Source organism: Anomalospiza imberbis, chromosome 11 (assembly GCF_031753505.1).
Source record: "Anomalospiza imberbis isolate Cuckoo-Finch-1a 21T00152 chromosome 11, ASM3175350v1, whole genome shotgun sequence".
NCBI classification, from domain to species: domain Eukaryota; kingdom Metazoa; phylum Chordata; class Aves; order Passeriformes; family Viduidae; genus Anomalospiza; species Anomalospiza imberbis.
In genome coordinates this window covers 22896339-22913110 of record NC_089691.1, presented here as the reverse complement: position 1 = coordinate 22913110, position 16772 = coordinate 22896339, and the positions used below count along the sequence as shown (strand labels likewise).

The 16772-nt window shown below is 50.7% G+C and overlaps 1 long non-coding RNA gene across 1 annotated transcript; it reads left to right on the top strand.

The window, feature by feature from the left end:
• Nucleotides 1-14210: 14210 nt before the first annotated feature.
• On the top strand, nucleotides 14211-16284 carry LOC137480908 (uncharacterized). The gene is made up of 2 exons (XR_011003169.1): nucleotides 14211-14830; nucleotides 16180-16284. It is a non-coding gene; the product is annotated as an uncharacterized lncRNA (long non-coding RNA).
• Nucleotides 16285-16772: the final 488 nt, after the last annotated feature.

Genomic DNA, 16772 nt, shown 5'->3' with positions numbered 1-16772 from the left:
CACTGGTCTAGTTTGGATCTTTCCAGAGGGGCGGGGGGCAGGGGAAGGGAGGTGCTATCATGGAGAATAAGAGGGGTGTGTCAAAACTGCTGAGCCCTAAGAGCTCAAAATGTGAGCAAGTTTTCCATAGCTCTAATTATCAGATTTTATCCTACACTCAGCCAGCCACACACCACTAGGGTGCAATGAAAATAAGCTGGTGTCAGCGTCTGGTCTTTGCGGGTAGAGGAAAGGAGCAACAGCATTGCATTTGTCCTCATTGATCCTTTCCAGCCCCCTTGTGCCTGGGACAGCCTCTGGCAGGGTCCCTGTGGCCACACTATGACTCAGTTTGCAGGTCGGTGCAGTCAGGCTTACCCAAGAAGTGTCTGTCTTGGAAGGACCAGAAGTTGGTCCTGTATTTTTCCACCACTGGTCTGTGGCCTGCCCTGTCCCAGATGAGAATGGCCCTTGCTTCTGTGGACTTTGTCCTTAAGGGATTTCAGGACCACTGTGTATTGCATGCATATTTAGAGGCAGGTGCAATTGCAGCATCACCCATGTGTCTCAGGGAGCTTGTGATGGAGCAATTCCAGGCCTGGCTCCCTTTGGATGAGGAAGGCTGCAGCTGGCAGGACAGCACTCCTTAGCAGAGGCAAGAGACTAAACAATGTTGGTTGAGCCACTGCTGTAAACAAGAGGTATTTTGGCTACCATGTTTAGTGGAAGAATTTCTGAATCCTTTATTATTTGTAACTGAAAGCAAATTCCTCACTGGTGTGGAGAAGATACTTGTTCCTCTTGGTTTTTGGTCATGTGGTATCAGGAACAAAGAACCAAGAAGGGAATGGAAACAGTATTTTAAGGAGAAAGGTACTGAGTACTTTTCTCTGTTTTCACAGAGATGCAAGTACTATAAAACCAGCAAGAGATCAAAAAGCAAAAGCAGCTGTTTGCAGGATTTTTCCGCCTGTGATCTCCTCACAACCAGAATGCAAATTGCAGCAGTTTATGGATGAAGCGAGTGCATGGTGCTGCTTTTGCTAGAGCTGTCTGGCTCAGGATGGGACATGGTTGTGAGGGTAAATGGTTCTGCATTCTTTTGGGGTGGTCACCTGAGAGGTGCTGGCTGTGGCTCAGGACCAGCAGAGGGCCATGATGACCAAAGGTGAAAGCACTGGCCTTCTACTCCCATGTCAACAGATTTAATCTGATAATATAGGGGATTAGGTGGTGTTACTCAGCTTTTTGGTTAGTCTGTGGGAAGTGGTTTGATAGCTCCACCCAGGTCCTGGGGAACAAACAGGGATATGGCAAGGGTACACCCATGCTGGGTTGCAGCAGTGGAGGTGAGGAATTCGCTGATGTTTCTCACTGGAGTAGTCATTCTCCCTGGCCAAATAACATCACTTTGATGTGCTAACAGTGGAAATTTTTGCAAACAGCCAGCTCCCTACCACAAAATACTTGTCTTCAAGTTGTTTCTTAAAAACCAAATCAACTGGTGTTTAAGTGTTGGTCAGTGGTTCATCAGCCTCAGTGGATCCTCCCTGACTGACTGGAGTTAGAAATAGGAAGAGGGTTCTTTGCTGCCTGAGTTAGCATGAAATCAAATATCCCAGGGCAAACCAGCTCTGCTGAGTGGCTTGTACTCTAGCCAGATCCCCTCTGAAATTTGGACTAAGAGTCACTTGTTATGTGTTCTCTGCCTTTGTACCAGCCATGTGCCAACCCTGGCCAAAAGGGGAAAAATAAGTAATATTGCCTGAGGAGAAAGACCAGAGCAGGATGGGAAGATGCAGTGTGTTTTCAGCCCTCCTCCTCAGTGCAGCTGTTCCTGTAACCCTACCTGCTTTCAGCTGATACTCTCTTGCCTTGCAACCAAGAAGTCTGAAGGCATTCAAAAGTTCCTCCACTACACATAAAAGTGTTTTCAGATTGGGGTCACCTATCAGATCTCTGTTGCCTGAGGACACCTCTGGCTCCAAATCATTGTTTGAAGAAGACCTTTATGGCTAATCCTAATTGTGATCTCTAGGGAAGAGGACCCCTGAGAGCCTGTCTGGCCAGGAGAGAGAAGCAGATGAGTATGACACCACATTGCTCTATCTGGTCAGTCAGTTCCTCAATTCCACCTGATTCTGGCACTACTGACAGATCTGCATATGACTAACGTGTTTCCCCAGTCCCTGAGGGTGAACAGGAGCTCTGGGCCAAGCCAGCTCCCGTTCCCCCTCAGCTCTGCTGAACATGTCCCTGAAGGGGATGGTGCTGACACAGATGAGAAGACTGAGGGGGAGGCAGCTGCTTGGTTTGCTCTGGGAAGGCGATGTGACCAGAAAGCACGGCTCATCCTTGTCTCAGGCAGACCCCGAGAACTAAATGGGATATTTTACAAATATCCCATCCTGCTTAGTTGGGCAAAGGATCCTGAGAAGAGAACAGGTATTGTATGAGGAAGCAGATGACGTTTCACTGATGGAGCACCCCTCAGCAGAAAATATCTTCAAGGAAGCAACATCCCTCGACCCTCTTGATTGTTGTCTCACACATCTTGAAGCAGTTGTGACCCTTGGCATGGGTACAATAGCCCTGTCCCACACTGCTCAAGAACTTGGGGCATGTTCCTCCAAAAATGTTTCTTTGAAAGTTCGTTTGCTTTTTTCAGATCAGCTCTCCACCTCCATTGGGCACATCGGCATTTCCCTCCACCTTTGGAAACAGACTGGCAGGTAGGTATCAGCTGGCATTCCATCTGTCCGTCCACTGCTGTCCCAGCTGGCCAAGGCCGGTTTTTGCTGGGAGCGGCCAGACTGGCCCAGTCGGGGCCGAGCCTTCGCTGCTCCGAGTGCACAGAGCCGGGCCAGGAGGTGCCTGGGCCGGCGGCTCCCGCAGCTCAGGCGGGGGCAGCTCCCGGCCTGCGGGCGGCCGCAGACAAAACCTGCCCCTTGGAACTGCGGGAAGACCCGTGTTCTCAGCCGGAGCAGCGGCCGGGAAGGAGCGGGACCGCCTGCACGGCACTGGGGCGCTGCTGCCGCGAAGTTATAGGGATGGGATCAGGAGCGGCCGATGGGAACCCTTTTGATCTCGGAGTTAACGGAGGGGCCCTGACGGCTCCGACCCGAGTGACCCGGGTCCCGCCGCGCCCTGAGGGGACTCGCGACCCCCTCGGCTCTGGCGCCGCCTGGCGGCGGAGCTTGGCACTGCACGTGCGCGCCGCCCGCGGTCTCAGGCGACCCCTGGCGGCCACGTCCGGTAGCGCGGGCAGAGCCCGGGACCCGCGGGCAGGGCCCGGGACCCGCGGGCAGGGCCCGGGACCCGCGGGCAGGGCCCGGGACCCGCGGGCAGGGCCCGGGACCCGCGGGCAGGGCCCGGGACCCGCGGGCAGGGCCCGGGACCCGCGGGGTCTGTCCGCAGGGCTGCGGCCTGACAGTTGTGCCCCTGCGTCCCGCGCGGCCGGGCCGCACCCCGCAGCGGCGGAAAGGTGCGCAGAGGACATGGGAACGGGCACCGGGAGCGGAGCAGCTGGCACAACTCAGGCCGCCTGCTTGCAGGCACTGCCGGAGTCCCCCAGCTCTGCCACTGACTGCTCGGTCAGTGCTGCCGCATCCCGGAGCAGCGTTGTGCAGCGGGAGGGGACGTGGAGACTCGGACCTGCTCGGACATGCAAACACCTCGCCGAGGCTGTCCCGGGCTCCGGGGCATCCCGGACGTACAAACGGCCTTGCCGTGCAAATGTCCCGGCCGCTCCACCCGCGAGCCACGGGCAGCAGCTGCAGCAGCACATCAAAGTTCCTGCACTGGTTCTGTTTGGCAGGACTCCTCACCCCCATGGTTCAGCATCCTTACAGCAGTAACTCAGTGGTTCTTACTGCTCGGATGCAGTCCTGTGTCGTGTTGGCTCAGATGAGGAAGAGCCTCTCCCTGCTCAGGCCCTCTTTGCAGGCTCTCTCCCGATCCTGCACTCAGCTCCCTTGTCCACATGGAAAGGGAATATGCAGACACACGCTGCAGCTCTGCAATTCCTCGTTGCTCCTTGCTCTGAAGGGAGCCATTCTGAGGGGTAATTGTTCATGGGACATGCTTGATGGCTCTCAAACCAGCAGTCACATAAAGCTCTGCTTCTCTTGTTAAGCATGCCTGGGTCTGTGACTACAGTGAAAATCAGTCTGATCTGGACCTTTCCTCTCTTCTCCTGAAAGTGGGGCTGGAGTCTACAAAGATTTGCTGACAAGCTCCTCCCTGCTTCATCCACTGCAGCTCTGCTGGGCACTCAGACCTGATCTACTGCTGCCTCTCCTGTTCTCATTCCCGTCGTGATATCTTTGCTCGCAGTTCTGGCTCTGGAGGCTTGGTGTCTCCTCTGGCTCCCAGAAAACGTGCTGTCCTGTTTGCTGGCTTGTCCCAGAAACAAAGGGAAAACCATGCTGATCAAGGCTCCCCAAGCACCAGCCTCAGCTCTGCTCTATTGGAGGGGTGTCCCCACCTACAGAGCTCACACAAAGGAACTTTTTCTTGGATGCCGGGTAGCTTCCTAAGAGAAAAAGAAATTGAAAAATCATATGAGATTTTGAGGTTCTTTGAGAACACGACGGAGAGAACATAGCAACACTGGCTACACTGATGAATTCCCCATTTCCTGACACGGGCTGGGAAGGAGGGACTCCTGCAAAGGCAGGACTGCAGAGTGATGGGAACTGGAGATGGCAGACAGACCATGGCAGTGCAAACAGAGCTGGCAAGCTCAAGCTGCCTGTGGCCCTAGGGAAAGATAAACCTTCGGATTTTCAGCCTCAAGGTGTTCCCTCCTATTAGCAAAATGCCCGACATCCCCCTCCAAGGAGTTGCCAAGAGCTGCACCTTTTTCCAGGTGTTACCTACATCATTAATTACTAGGGGCAAGGTGTGACCCCATCTGAAAATGGGGAGGCTGTGGAGACAGGGCACAACTGTGAGTTGGGAAATACCGGGAACTGGCTGGGAAAGGGCTTTTAATTGAGCTGCTGAAAACCTTCCCCCTCTCCCCATCACCAGAATGAAACTGGGGGTTCTGCTGTCCAAGATAATATTTTGTTTTCCTCTGGTGTATAATTTGTTTTCCTCTGCTCCCGTGTATCTGCCCTCCACAGGAGCGGGCTCCAGGCTCCCCGCGAACGCCCGCGGCAGGAATGGCTTCACTGCTGCCGCACGGCGTGAGCCTGTGTGCCCGCAGCCCCGCCTGTGCTCTCGCACACCGCAGGCACCAGAGCGCCAGTCCCGGCCCCAGACTCGTCTCCGTTGTGCGAGGAGCCCGCTGTGGGGCTGAGTTTTCCCCTCACAAGGACCTGACTTGTTTGGGGTCAGACGGGATACACCAGCTCACTCACCTTTTACATTCCTTGAATTCCTCCACGGGGCTCCACCAGCAGCTCCCACAACTGTCCATACACCAGAGGAAAACAAAATATTATCTTGGACAGCAGAACCCCCAGTTTCATTCTGGTGATGGGGAGAGGGGGAAGGATTTCAGCAGCTCAATTAAAAGCCCTTTCCCAGCCAGTTCCCGGTATTTCCCAACTCACAGTTGTGCCCTGTCTCCACAGCCTCCCCATTTTCAGATGGGGTCACACCTTGCCCCTAGTAATTAATGATGTAGGTAACACCTGGAAAAAGGTGCAGCTCTTGGCAACTCCTTGGAGGGGGATGTCGGGCACACAGGCTCATGCCGTGCGGCAGCAGTGAAGCCATTCCTGCCGCGGGCGTTCGCGGGGAGCCTGGAGCCCGCTCCTGTGGAGGGCAGATACACGGGAGCAGCCTCGGCGTTTCCGCTCTGCCGGCTGATAAGCACCAAGTGTGTGCAAAGCATCAGTGAAGCTGGCTTTGCCCGGACCCCCTGCCTGACACAGAAACACGGGCAAGGCACAGTTTGTGGGTCAAGATAATCCCCCTTGCTAGGCTAACCTAAAGGTGCTTTACACACGGATGTACCAGTGAGCAGGAGCGACAATGGTAGTGGAGTAGACGGATTGCTACTATCTGGGTTACAAAGAGCTTGTATTTAATGATGCTCAGCTTTCTTTCCCTGATGCTGAATTCCTGCACTGGTGCAGGGCTCGCCAGTGCCCACAGCCCCAAAGCAGCAGCAGGCAGCAAGGCAGCAGGTGCCCGCACCCAGAGACCTGCCCAGATACCACCCTGGGGTGGTTGGAGCGGAGTCATGCAGGCATCAAGCCCAAGCTCAGTACAGAGGCACTGAAGGACTCCTCACATGACAACCAGCTTCCAGGGGAGTGTGGGTGGGTGAAGCTCCTCCGAGATGGCTTGGCTCACACCTCATGCTGGTTTGATTGTGGCTGTAGCACCTGGCAGAGACGGTCCACACTCTGCTGCCTTCTATTTTTAAGATTCCCTTTGGAGCATGTGCACGGAGTATCTGCTGTCCTTGCAGATCTCATCAGGGCAATGCTGAGGCTCAGCTCGTGGTAGACCACTGCCTCCCTCTGAGATGAAGGCATTGAGAAAGATCACAGGCCCAGAGACAGCCAAGGCCAGCCAAGACTGTAATGATCCTCCTGGTTACACCACTCAGACCAGAGGCATCACACTGCTGAGGCATCTCCCTGCACTGAGACTGGGGACAGAGTGGGACGAGGTCAGTCCGGGGTACCCCTGCAGAGTCAGGGAGCCAGCAGAGCTGCATCAGCCACTGGCAGTTCAGAGAGCCAGTGCAGGAGTGGGGCGGATAGTTCTGGTGCCCCAAGTGCCTCCCCCCAGCGACACCAGGCCACATCCAGGCTGCAGGCATAGTCTGAGCATCAGGGAAGTTCTGATGGCAGTGGGGAGCCCTAAGACTCACTGCTGGCTCCACTGGCAGCAGCACTTCAAGGCCCCACTGGACGAGCTCCCGTTTGCTCCCAGAGGTGGGAGGTCTGGTGCAGGCTTTGGGGAGAGAGAGGGGGCAGAATAGAGCAGGAACGTGCTGGGCTTTTCTTGCTGTGTTTCCTGTTTCCACTGCCTGTGCCCATCCCTCCTGGCTGAGACCAGACCGTGGTTTCTAAGGGTGCTGGTTTTGCTTCTCTGTTAGCCTGCTCCAGCCTTGACTCACTTCCTTTCCCACCACTGTGCCATTGGGAATGCTGAAGAATGTCCTTCTGTTCCCATCCTGGAGGCTGGCAAAGCAGGGACTGCTGTACTTTGCTGTGTTTCCTTCAGCACAAGCAGGTCACTGACACAGGCTGAGGTTCAGGCTCCCCTAATCACTGTCCCCCACCATGGCCTCCTGAGCAGCAGTGAGCCAACACTAATCAGTGATTTGGTTTGTTTATTGTTGGCTTTCAGCTTGTGGGCTCTTGCCCAGGTTTGGTTTGTTTTTGTCTGGAGCATCTGGAACCCCAGGGAATTTCTCACCGTGCAGGTAGTTGTCACAACATACAGGACGTGACAACCCATCCCTGTCCTTTCAGGGGAGGTTCTGTGAAGGGCTGAAGATTTTAATTTTCTAACACAGGCTTGGAACTCTGTCTAAGAATGTGTTAATTAATACTCAGGGTTCCTGCCAAACAGCCAGGGAGGCCAGCCTTCCTCCAGCCAGGCATGGGGAGGTGAAATGACAATGATGGTATTGCCTAAGGTCTGTGGGAGAGATGTTGGAGCACCTGCCATCCTTCAGTGCAGCCCCTCTCTCCTGTGAGGGGCAGATCAGTTTTTGTCATGGTCAGAAAAAAAAAAAATCACAATGCCTGGTTGCTCTTCCACCTTGAATTACTATCAGCTTTGACAAGCTTTGTCTCTTGGCTCCCAGGATACTGCCAGCTGAATCTAATGCTGTTGATTTGATAATATATCTAATTTGACTTTCTTGAAAATGCCCAGTATATAAGAGCTTCTGTTTTCCTACTTGAACCATCTTCCCTCTTTGCCTTCTTTCTCTTTCCCAGCTGGGGCCAATCTGTCTGGGAAATAGTCCAATTTATTTCCATCTGATGGGAGCGGATCCCAGCTCCATTCCTTCCGTCTACTTCAGAGTTGAAATCAGCCTAGGTCATTATTTTGAAATCCCTCATTTTCCTGCTCTGCATTTTTGCTTCAGCTTTTGTCCCTCATCAGAGGCATCAGTGGAAACACCTCTAAATATCTCTTTCTGAGGGGTTTTCCCAGAGCAACCATCATGCAGTCAGCATGACATGGATGATTGAGGTCCAGACAAGGTGTTCCCCACAGTTTAGACCTTCCTGTGGTCTGAGCAGAAGCACCAGTATCCCATGTTGGATAAAACTCAAACTAGCAGGTCTGGCCAGGCCTCAGTCTTTCCACAATCATTCCCTAAGGGTCAAGGCACACAGCACTTTCTATCTTGTGCCTCTCGTGGCTGCTGGTCACCATGTGGGACAGCCAGGTCTCCATTACTCAGCAGCATGTGGGTAATGGACCCATCTGCTTTTGCTCCTGAGGGGATCCCCTGGATGGGTCTGGACCTGGCACGTTGGCTCTGCCGGCGTGGGGGCCACCAGTGCTGCTCCCCCCTGCTCCATGTGGGGAGGGATTTGCTGCTCTGCTCCACTGCCGTCCTCCACTTGCCATGGTGCCTACCTGGGGCTGCAGTTGCACCTCTGAAATGGGCCCTGAGCTGCTTCTAACTTTATTGTGGTGACAAGAGAATCACAGCTGAATTGTCCAGTTTATGGATCCCTGAGTAAATTAACTGTGATTAATAAGCCACTGCCAGAATGAACCACACTGCAGGCCTATCTGTGTAATCCCTGTTTGTGTGTTTAAAGACTGACAGGAAAGCCAAAAAAAAAAAAAAAAATCCAGACAAAAAGATAAGGGCTGAAGATGCAGGGTGGTGTCTTGCAAATTTAATTTAGCAGAGAAAATATCCCTTCTAAAACCACTTTATTAACTGCTGTCAAGTGACAGCCATTTGGCCTTCACGTGCTGTGGATGAATTCAGCCAAGTTGTGTCAGACTGCTCTGAAGTGTGGTGTGTGCCATGACCCAGGCCCTTCCCTGGGCTCGGGGTGCATAAAATCTGCATGATTGCTCTGCAATGGGGCTTGTCAGCGGGGACTGCAGCTGGGTTATGAATCACTTTAATTTGTCATGTGAGCTGGTTTCACACCAGCATCTCTGGAGGGAAAATGCTGGAAAACTGGGGGAGGGAGGAGAGGGGGAATGTCAGATGCTATCCCCCTCTTCTACCCCCTCCCCCCGCAGGTTCTTGATGGAAATTATTTTCCCTCTCCACCAGCCAATGACTAGTCCTAAATTAATAAAATGGAGAGAAGTGGCCAATAGAAAATGTATGTGTTTTGTTTTCACTTCTGAGTCTAAGGTGGCCACAAGTCATAGTCTGTAATGATGGGGGGTGTTATCAGTCACACAATCTGACATTTTGCCAAAAGGTCTCTTTTGTCTCTTCTCTGAAGTGTGAAAACAAGGGATGCTGTTTCTGGTGTTCTGTAAAGAAAAATGTGGGTTGCAGAGCCTTAAGGAGCCATTAGCTGAAGGAAACCAAAGAAGGATAGAAAAGTTAAGACCTCTTTCTTCAGATAATTACACAAATGCTGGACCTCTAGGGACACTTAATAGAATATTTTAGGAAGCACCTGAAAATCTGCCATGGAAATTTCCCATCCTGGCCATCCCATTGTCTCCTGCATCCTTTATTGGGGCAATTCTGAGAAAAATCAGACTCAGAGAATAATTTGACTTTTCCTTTATTTTGTATTTACTTATTCACTTGCTGTTAAGGACAATAAAAATAAAATTACCCACTCCTGACTGAGTTCCCTCAACACTTAGGTAAAGTACCGAATTATACAAAACAAGTAGATTCCCACTGCATGTTATCCTAAGCAGCAAAAGCATAAACCAAACATAAGCCCCTCCATGGAGACAAATTATTCACCCATCAAAAGAATTACTCACTGTGAGCAAGTAGGCTTTCACAAGGTTGATTTTTAAGCGTGCAGATGAATGTTCCAGCTGGTAAGAATTCATTAGTCAATGAATCTGCAGCAAAGGAAAAGATAAGGAGACAGAAATTTGTTTTTCCTAAGTGGAAAGGGTCCCACATTGTGATGCTGGAAAATGAATGCCCCGGTCTCTTCCTCTCTCAAATTAGAAAAGTGTTTGGTTGTCTGTTTTAGCTTTAGGCTCACAATAAGATCTCCTGAAATTAAAGAATTACTTGTTTTCTTCAATAGAGTGGAATCATTAGACATCTTGAGAGACAGCTGCTCCCTAGAGAGGGTCAGTGAGTGCAAAGGTACAATCCAAACGCTGTTTTCCAGTGCTCCCCCTCAGCAGGTTGCTTCTCGTCTCCAGGTGTGCCCAGAGCCAGGGACCTGTGTGGCCACTCTACAGCCTGGTTTGTGGCTCTGGGGGCAACATCAGGCTGAAAAACGAGCTCCGTCTCGTTTCGATCATCCAGCCAGCCAGCCAGCCCCTCAGCTCTGCCCAGCAAACTGTTCATCTGGCCTTGCAACAAGCAGCTCCTCACAGCAGCAAGCTGCAATCCTGGTAAACAACATATGTGAGAATGAGCTGGTGGAGCTGCCATAAAGACTTTTGCTTCTTCCAGATTCTGGCTCCCCCAGCACACACAGACTGCTGTTTGAGCGAGCAGAGCCCGGCTCCTGGCAGCGCGGACGCGGGGCTGCCACGCAGAGCCGCCCCGGAGGTCCTGCCGGCACAGCACACCTGCCTGTGCGCCTCCTAGGAAGGCTGCTGTGCTCACCTGCCTGTGTGCAGCAGGCATTTAGACATGCCAGACACATGTGCTGCTGCCCAAAGGACCGGCTTCCTCGCTTTCTTTGTACTTCCTGAATCCATTCACTCTTCTGTTGATTTCTCTGATGCTTCCCTTCCCGCTTCCTCCAAAGACTGTGTGGAGGATGCACACATGAAAGGAAGGAAGAGTTGGCCTCTCAGGGAGGAAGTACACATTGGTGCTTTTTTTTTTTTTTTTTTTTTTTTTTTTTTTTTTTTTTTTGTCTGATTCTGGAACAAAAAAGCTCCAGCCAGGAGCTGATCTGATTAGGTCATAGGATGAACCAGATGCAAAGTTTCATGTGACAAGTAAAGTGGCACACGGAAACTGATAAATTTTTACACGCTGTTGTTCCCCATCTCTTGCATGGGATCAGAGCTGTTAGATCTGTAGCCAGTTTCTTAATGGTCATTCTGCAGCTGGAGTGTAATATTCTTTTGAAATAAAGACCACAAACAAGGTCTTCCCATTTTTAAACAACCCCACTTCTTTCTATCTTAAAAAGAATGAAAGGAGAACAGGTTTGTTAATAGTGCCAGAGCTGGAGCAGAGGTGCATTTACGTTCCAAAACTTGCACTAATGCCCAGCTGCAAGAGTTTCCAAGCAGGGCAAAAGCCAGCAAGTCAAAGGAGTTGGACAGTTACACTAATTTGTCTGCCTTGTTGGCATTGAAATAATTCAGGCAAGGCCAACTGTGTCCTGGGATTCTCTAAGGTATAATTTAGGCATGAGATGTTTACAATCAACTCTCATTTGCATCAACCGCGAGAAAAACACAGAATTTATTGGTTATTTCAACTGGTGGGTTAACTACTAGTTTGACCACTAATATTTATTCAACCTTCTGCATCTGAACAGCCCCATGGCCAGATCCTGCACTCTGGCTGCCACACTTGCTCTGCAAGTTTCCTGCAAGTGAGAGAGGAGCAAGGCCAGGGCCTACTACTGTGGTTCATGCTTTGCAAAGCGGAATTGGTGCCTGATCCATGTGGGTGTCTGACTGAGAGCCACAGAACAGCCAGAACTGTATGCACATCCTTTTTCAGTCCCAGGAACAAGCTAGAACAAAGATACAGTTTGCCATGGGTCATGCTCTACGTGCCTGCCAGTGGTGGTTACAGAATGCTTAGCAAAGAGCTTGATAAAATCAGTGGGGTCGTGGGGTCGTTTGTGAGCTAGGAAGTGCCTCCATGTGTGCCAGGACCTTGGAGACTGGCTCCCAGACTGCTTTGTGAGCGCTGCACAAGGAAGTCTAAACGCTGCTAAGAAGGCTGCAATGAGCAAGGTGACCGATTGACAGATTTGATTGAAACCAGAAGTAAGTTTTGCTGGGTTTTTTTAATCCTAGGCTTAGAAGACATCACTTAGAAGAGGAACATTGATCAAAAGATAAACCTAGTGCATGTGAGCACCCTGAAGGTGAAAAGTACCATTAAGTAGGTTAAGGGAGCCTGTCCTTTCATGACAAGCTGTGCTCTGTGCCAGAGGACAGAGAGCACCAAGAGGGAGATGAGAAGATTAGGAGGTCAGAAATCTCTGTAGGCTCCGTGGCTCTGTCCATCTTGAGCACCTCTGCATGGGTTGCAGGGGAGAGGCTAATGACTGCTGGCTGTGATGCCTTTGGTGCTGCTCATACCTCTTGTCCAGGAACTGACCCAAGCCTTTCAGCTAATTCCTCTATGCCAGTAGCTCTCTCTGTGTGAACAAATCTTTGGTATTTAGCTGCCTGGCCTGAAAGGACTTGCTCTTAGGGAGAAGAAAGGTCCCATATTTCATCCTAAAGGCACCTAGTGAAATGCACGTTTTCCCTGCGGGGAGCGGTGGTCTCCAGGACGGTTTGGATGGATGAGATCTCTGAAGTCGGGTTGATATATGCTGTTTATTAGAAAGGGCGTGGGTGCAAGGGCCCTGCTTGGAGCTGCCAGCTGCAGCTCGTGGCAGGCCCAGGGGGAGAGGGAGAGAGAAGGATGGGGAAGCGGGACAAAGGAGCCAGGGCAAGGAGCAGGGACCAAGAGAGAGGGGGGGAGAACAGGAACCAAGAGAGGAAGGTCTAAGAGAGAGGGTGGGAGAACAGGGACCAAGAGAGGAAGGTCTAAGAGAGAGGGTGGGAGAACAGGAACCAAGAGAGGAAGGTCTAAGAGAGAAGGTGGGAGAACAGGAACCAAGAGAGCATCCGGTCCCTCGGGCACACCTTATCAGGGGGCTTCAAGGTGGGCTGGAGCAGGACTTGGGCCAATGGGGTCACAGATACCTGATACTTCAGGGGAGGACCACAGGTGTGGGATGAACCATACATTGGGGGTGAGACAGAGCATTCCATTTGACCTTTGGACCTATCTGCAGGTAAAGGGCATTGTTTAATCAGAAAGGGGGATTGCTTTCAGCCTGGCTATACTATTGTTTTCCAGTTATTCAGTAGTCAAGGTTTGCTATTTCAAATCTAGTTCTCATCTCAATGTCTGTATTTTCCAAATCTTTTGCCAGGCAATCATATTTATAAGGTTTTCCTATTTCATCTTCCCCAACATTTCCCATTGTGACCCCTGACAGATTCTTGGCTATCTCCCATGGCATTTACCACGGAGAAGTTAAACAGCCCTGGGCTGGGGCTGACCCCACAGAGTGGGAGGCAGACTGACCCTAGTCCTGCCCTGGCTGGAGGTTATGCTGGTGATTGCAGGAGGTGGGGATCCCTGGTTTGGGTCTCGGAGGAGACAAAAGCTGACAGAGCCCAAATCTGACCTGGTGGTGTGTCACAGGATTTGCTTCCTTCCAGCTTTGGGTGAACAATTCCTGCCCATTCACACCTCAGCTGGAGAGGGAGCTCAGCACCCAGGCTGTCACCTGCAGTGCAGCACCTGCAGCTCATCAGTCCTTGATGCTTACTAGAACTCATCACTGCTCTCCAGACAAACGCCACTAAACAAAGGGTTGCTGCCGTTGCCCAGCCTTTGCAGGGCTAATGGGTCACTTCATTCCCTGGAGATATCATTCTGCACCCTGTGTAAGCAGACTCACTTGCTCGGAAGGATTGCAGAGTGATTTGTATGAGTCCTTCTGCCCCTTGTGGTGCAGAGTAGGCTGAGAAAAGGGACACCAGGGACAGCCACGACTCCTGAAATATACTGCACAGCTGTGTACAATGTAATACATGGAGGTGAAATAGCACAAGCACTACTGCTTAGATAGATGGAACAGCTGAGCTGGCATTCAAGTGATAAAAATACCCCAGTCTCTAACTGTGTGGCGTTAATACTTTAAAACAGCGTTAAAAGGTCATTTTTACTACTTAGGTAGTTTGATTGCCTTTTCCACTCTCCTCAGGCATATCAGCTGAGGTTGCTTCGTCTCCCTTTGCTTTACCACTACTTCTGCTCAGTTTCAGGGTCACATTCACTGGTGGGTAAGATACTTTGGGTGCCCATCCCACTGGGATATCTGGATAAAAAACTGGTTTCAAGTGTATAAGGATTCCTGTGAGTGTTTCTATCAGCACACTTCTAACATAATGAATTTTAAATTCTTGGATTTGTGATGAATTCAAACACAAATACATGTCTGTGCACAGAAACATGTGGATTGTGCAGGGACCGTATCTTTGCAAGCTGAACAGGAACTGTTTGAGAACTCTCCTTCTGTGCTAAAAATTCAAAATGCAACCAAGTCCAGCACGGGGCTTGCCAACATTTCAAATGTGTATGTAGACACAAGTAGATTTTATACACGTATGTGTGTGTGTGTGTGTGTGTGTGTGACTTTTGACTTATCTCTAACGAATGTGTTTTCTGTACCTAAGTGATGTGGAAGCCTTTAAAACTGTTGGAGTCACCAGGGAAACGTTGAGAACGAGATCACACGGTCTGCATACAACATATCCAAAAGCATACAAGCCAGCTCAGTGCAACATGGTATATATTTTAAAGCAACACGAAACGTTAACCAAAATGCTTAGGATTGTATTAAGCCATGCAAAACAAACAATACATTTACAATTAACCACATTTGACCCTTTCACTTCAAAGCACAGAATGAGCATCAACACTGAAGGCTCAATAAGCTCAGTGAACATGAGAGATAATACCACTGAAGCCACTGAGGTAAGTCAAATTGGTTGGAATTAACAAGGCTACTATGGGCTGTAATAATATATTTACAAGCTGATGATTATGCTGTGGGAAGGAAGGGAAGGGGATTAAAATCCTGTTTAGTTTAGGCTGCATTTTAGTGCAGCCTCTTCTTCAGTAGTACACAGTTAAAAATGTAGTCTGTCAAATCCCGCTGACATATTTTGGCAATAGATATATCCTCTAATTGAAAGCAATTGTTGTGTTGTAAGCTTTCCCCTTTTCCCATTTGTTTTGGTTAACGAGTAGTGGTGGCCTGTCTACTTAAACACGTATTGAGCAACTGCTCACGGGGAAGTTAGCATATTGCAGAGCATGCAGCACGATCCTGCCTGACTTCATAAGGAAAACTTCCTCCAGGCTTTGGTGGAGAATGTTTGAACAAAGCTGGTAGGATCAGCCTTGCTGGTTGCTGTTGCAGGGCTTTGCTGTATGGGTCAGCATGTGTGAACCCTGGGGTAGGAGTCAGGCTCCCTCCCAAGGCAGCCAAGCTTTGTTTTGAGCAATCAGCATTGGCCTCTCCTGGGATTCCCATGAAGGGATGCTCTGCTTTATGCTGAATTTGCTTCCTTTGCAAGGAGCCAAGTCCTGCATCCTGCATGGCTGGCCACGTCAGGACACGCAGGGCCCGGCACGGGTGGGACATGGATGGCCCTGTTATGCTGTAATGCTGTGAGCAGTGCCCCGCAGCTCTGGGGGGCTTAACAAGCCCCTGCTCGGCCAGCCCAGGCAAAATGGCATGAAAACCACTGCTACTCGCAGAAACCCTCTAAGGCTGGTGCTAGCTGGACCCAGGGCCCTACTCTAGCACGCCCACCTGCACCCATGCCGGCCCATGATGACAAGAGACAGGTATGGATGACAGACTGTCAATGTAACCGGGTGGAAGGGACTGTGCTTCACCTGGCCACCACCTCAGCACAGGCTGAGCTTCCCAAAGATCAGAACTGGAGCTGCATTTGACCTCATGAGCCACATCTCCAGCCCTGACCAATGTGAAGCTGGGATAAGTGAGTGCTGAGTCCTCCCTAAGCCTCTAAGGAAAATAAAAGTAACTGGTCACCAAGGAGGTCTGGGGAAAACTGGGAAACCTGCTACTCTTGCATACAGTGAGGGTCCAAGTGGTGAAAGAGCTTCTGTCCACCCACAGGGCCCAGGTCAAAGCCAGCACAGGCTACCAAAGACACATCTTTATTGCCTTGTGATAAACCTCCCAGTCCAGAAAGTCCTGGTATTGTGGTGTGTGTGAACTTTCACCATCATCAAATCTGTCATTAACCCAGAAAGAAACCTTTTTGTGCTCACAATCTCTGTCTGCACAGCTCCTCTCAGGAGGCAAATCCCTCATGGCGAACACGTCAGCTGGCTGCATGCTGCAGACAAGGTTATGACTGCATTACACATTCTGAGGAGAGCAAGGCTCTATATTACATTGGGAAAGGCTCGTCTTTGAAAACGAAGAGGCTGTTTTTACTCAGAAAGTGGCTGAGGTCCCCATAAATCCCTCTCACCCTTCCTCAGACAGGGCTGGAGGCCAGCAGCGTGGTGGCAGCAGAGTGTGCTGTGCCCCTGCAGTTCCTGTTACAGCCGTCTGCAGCGGAGCCTGGGACCACACCGGAGCATGTGTTCGGATTAAAGGACGCTGGGGAAGTCACCTTGCCTTAGTCTTTCTGCTAAGCACCTAGCAGACTCCCAGTGTGCTAAATCATTAGTAAAAATAGTAATGACAGTCTGGCCTCATCCACGAGTAGTTCCTGCAACACAGATTAGTAACAATAAAATGGGGTCTCAGTCCACACTCATCCAAAAATACACCGAGGATTGCTAATCAGTCTATTTCCAAGCCCACTGTTATTTCAGAGTGCCCTGAAGTGCCTGAGTGAGCACTTGCTGATGGGTCCAGCCTGATGATCCA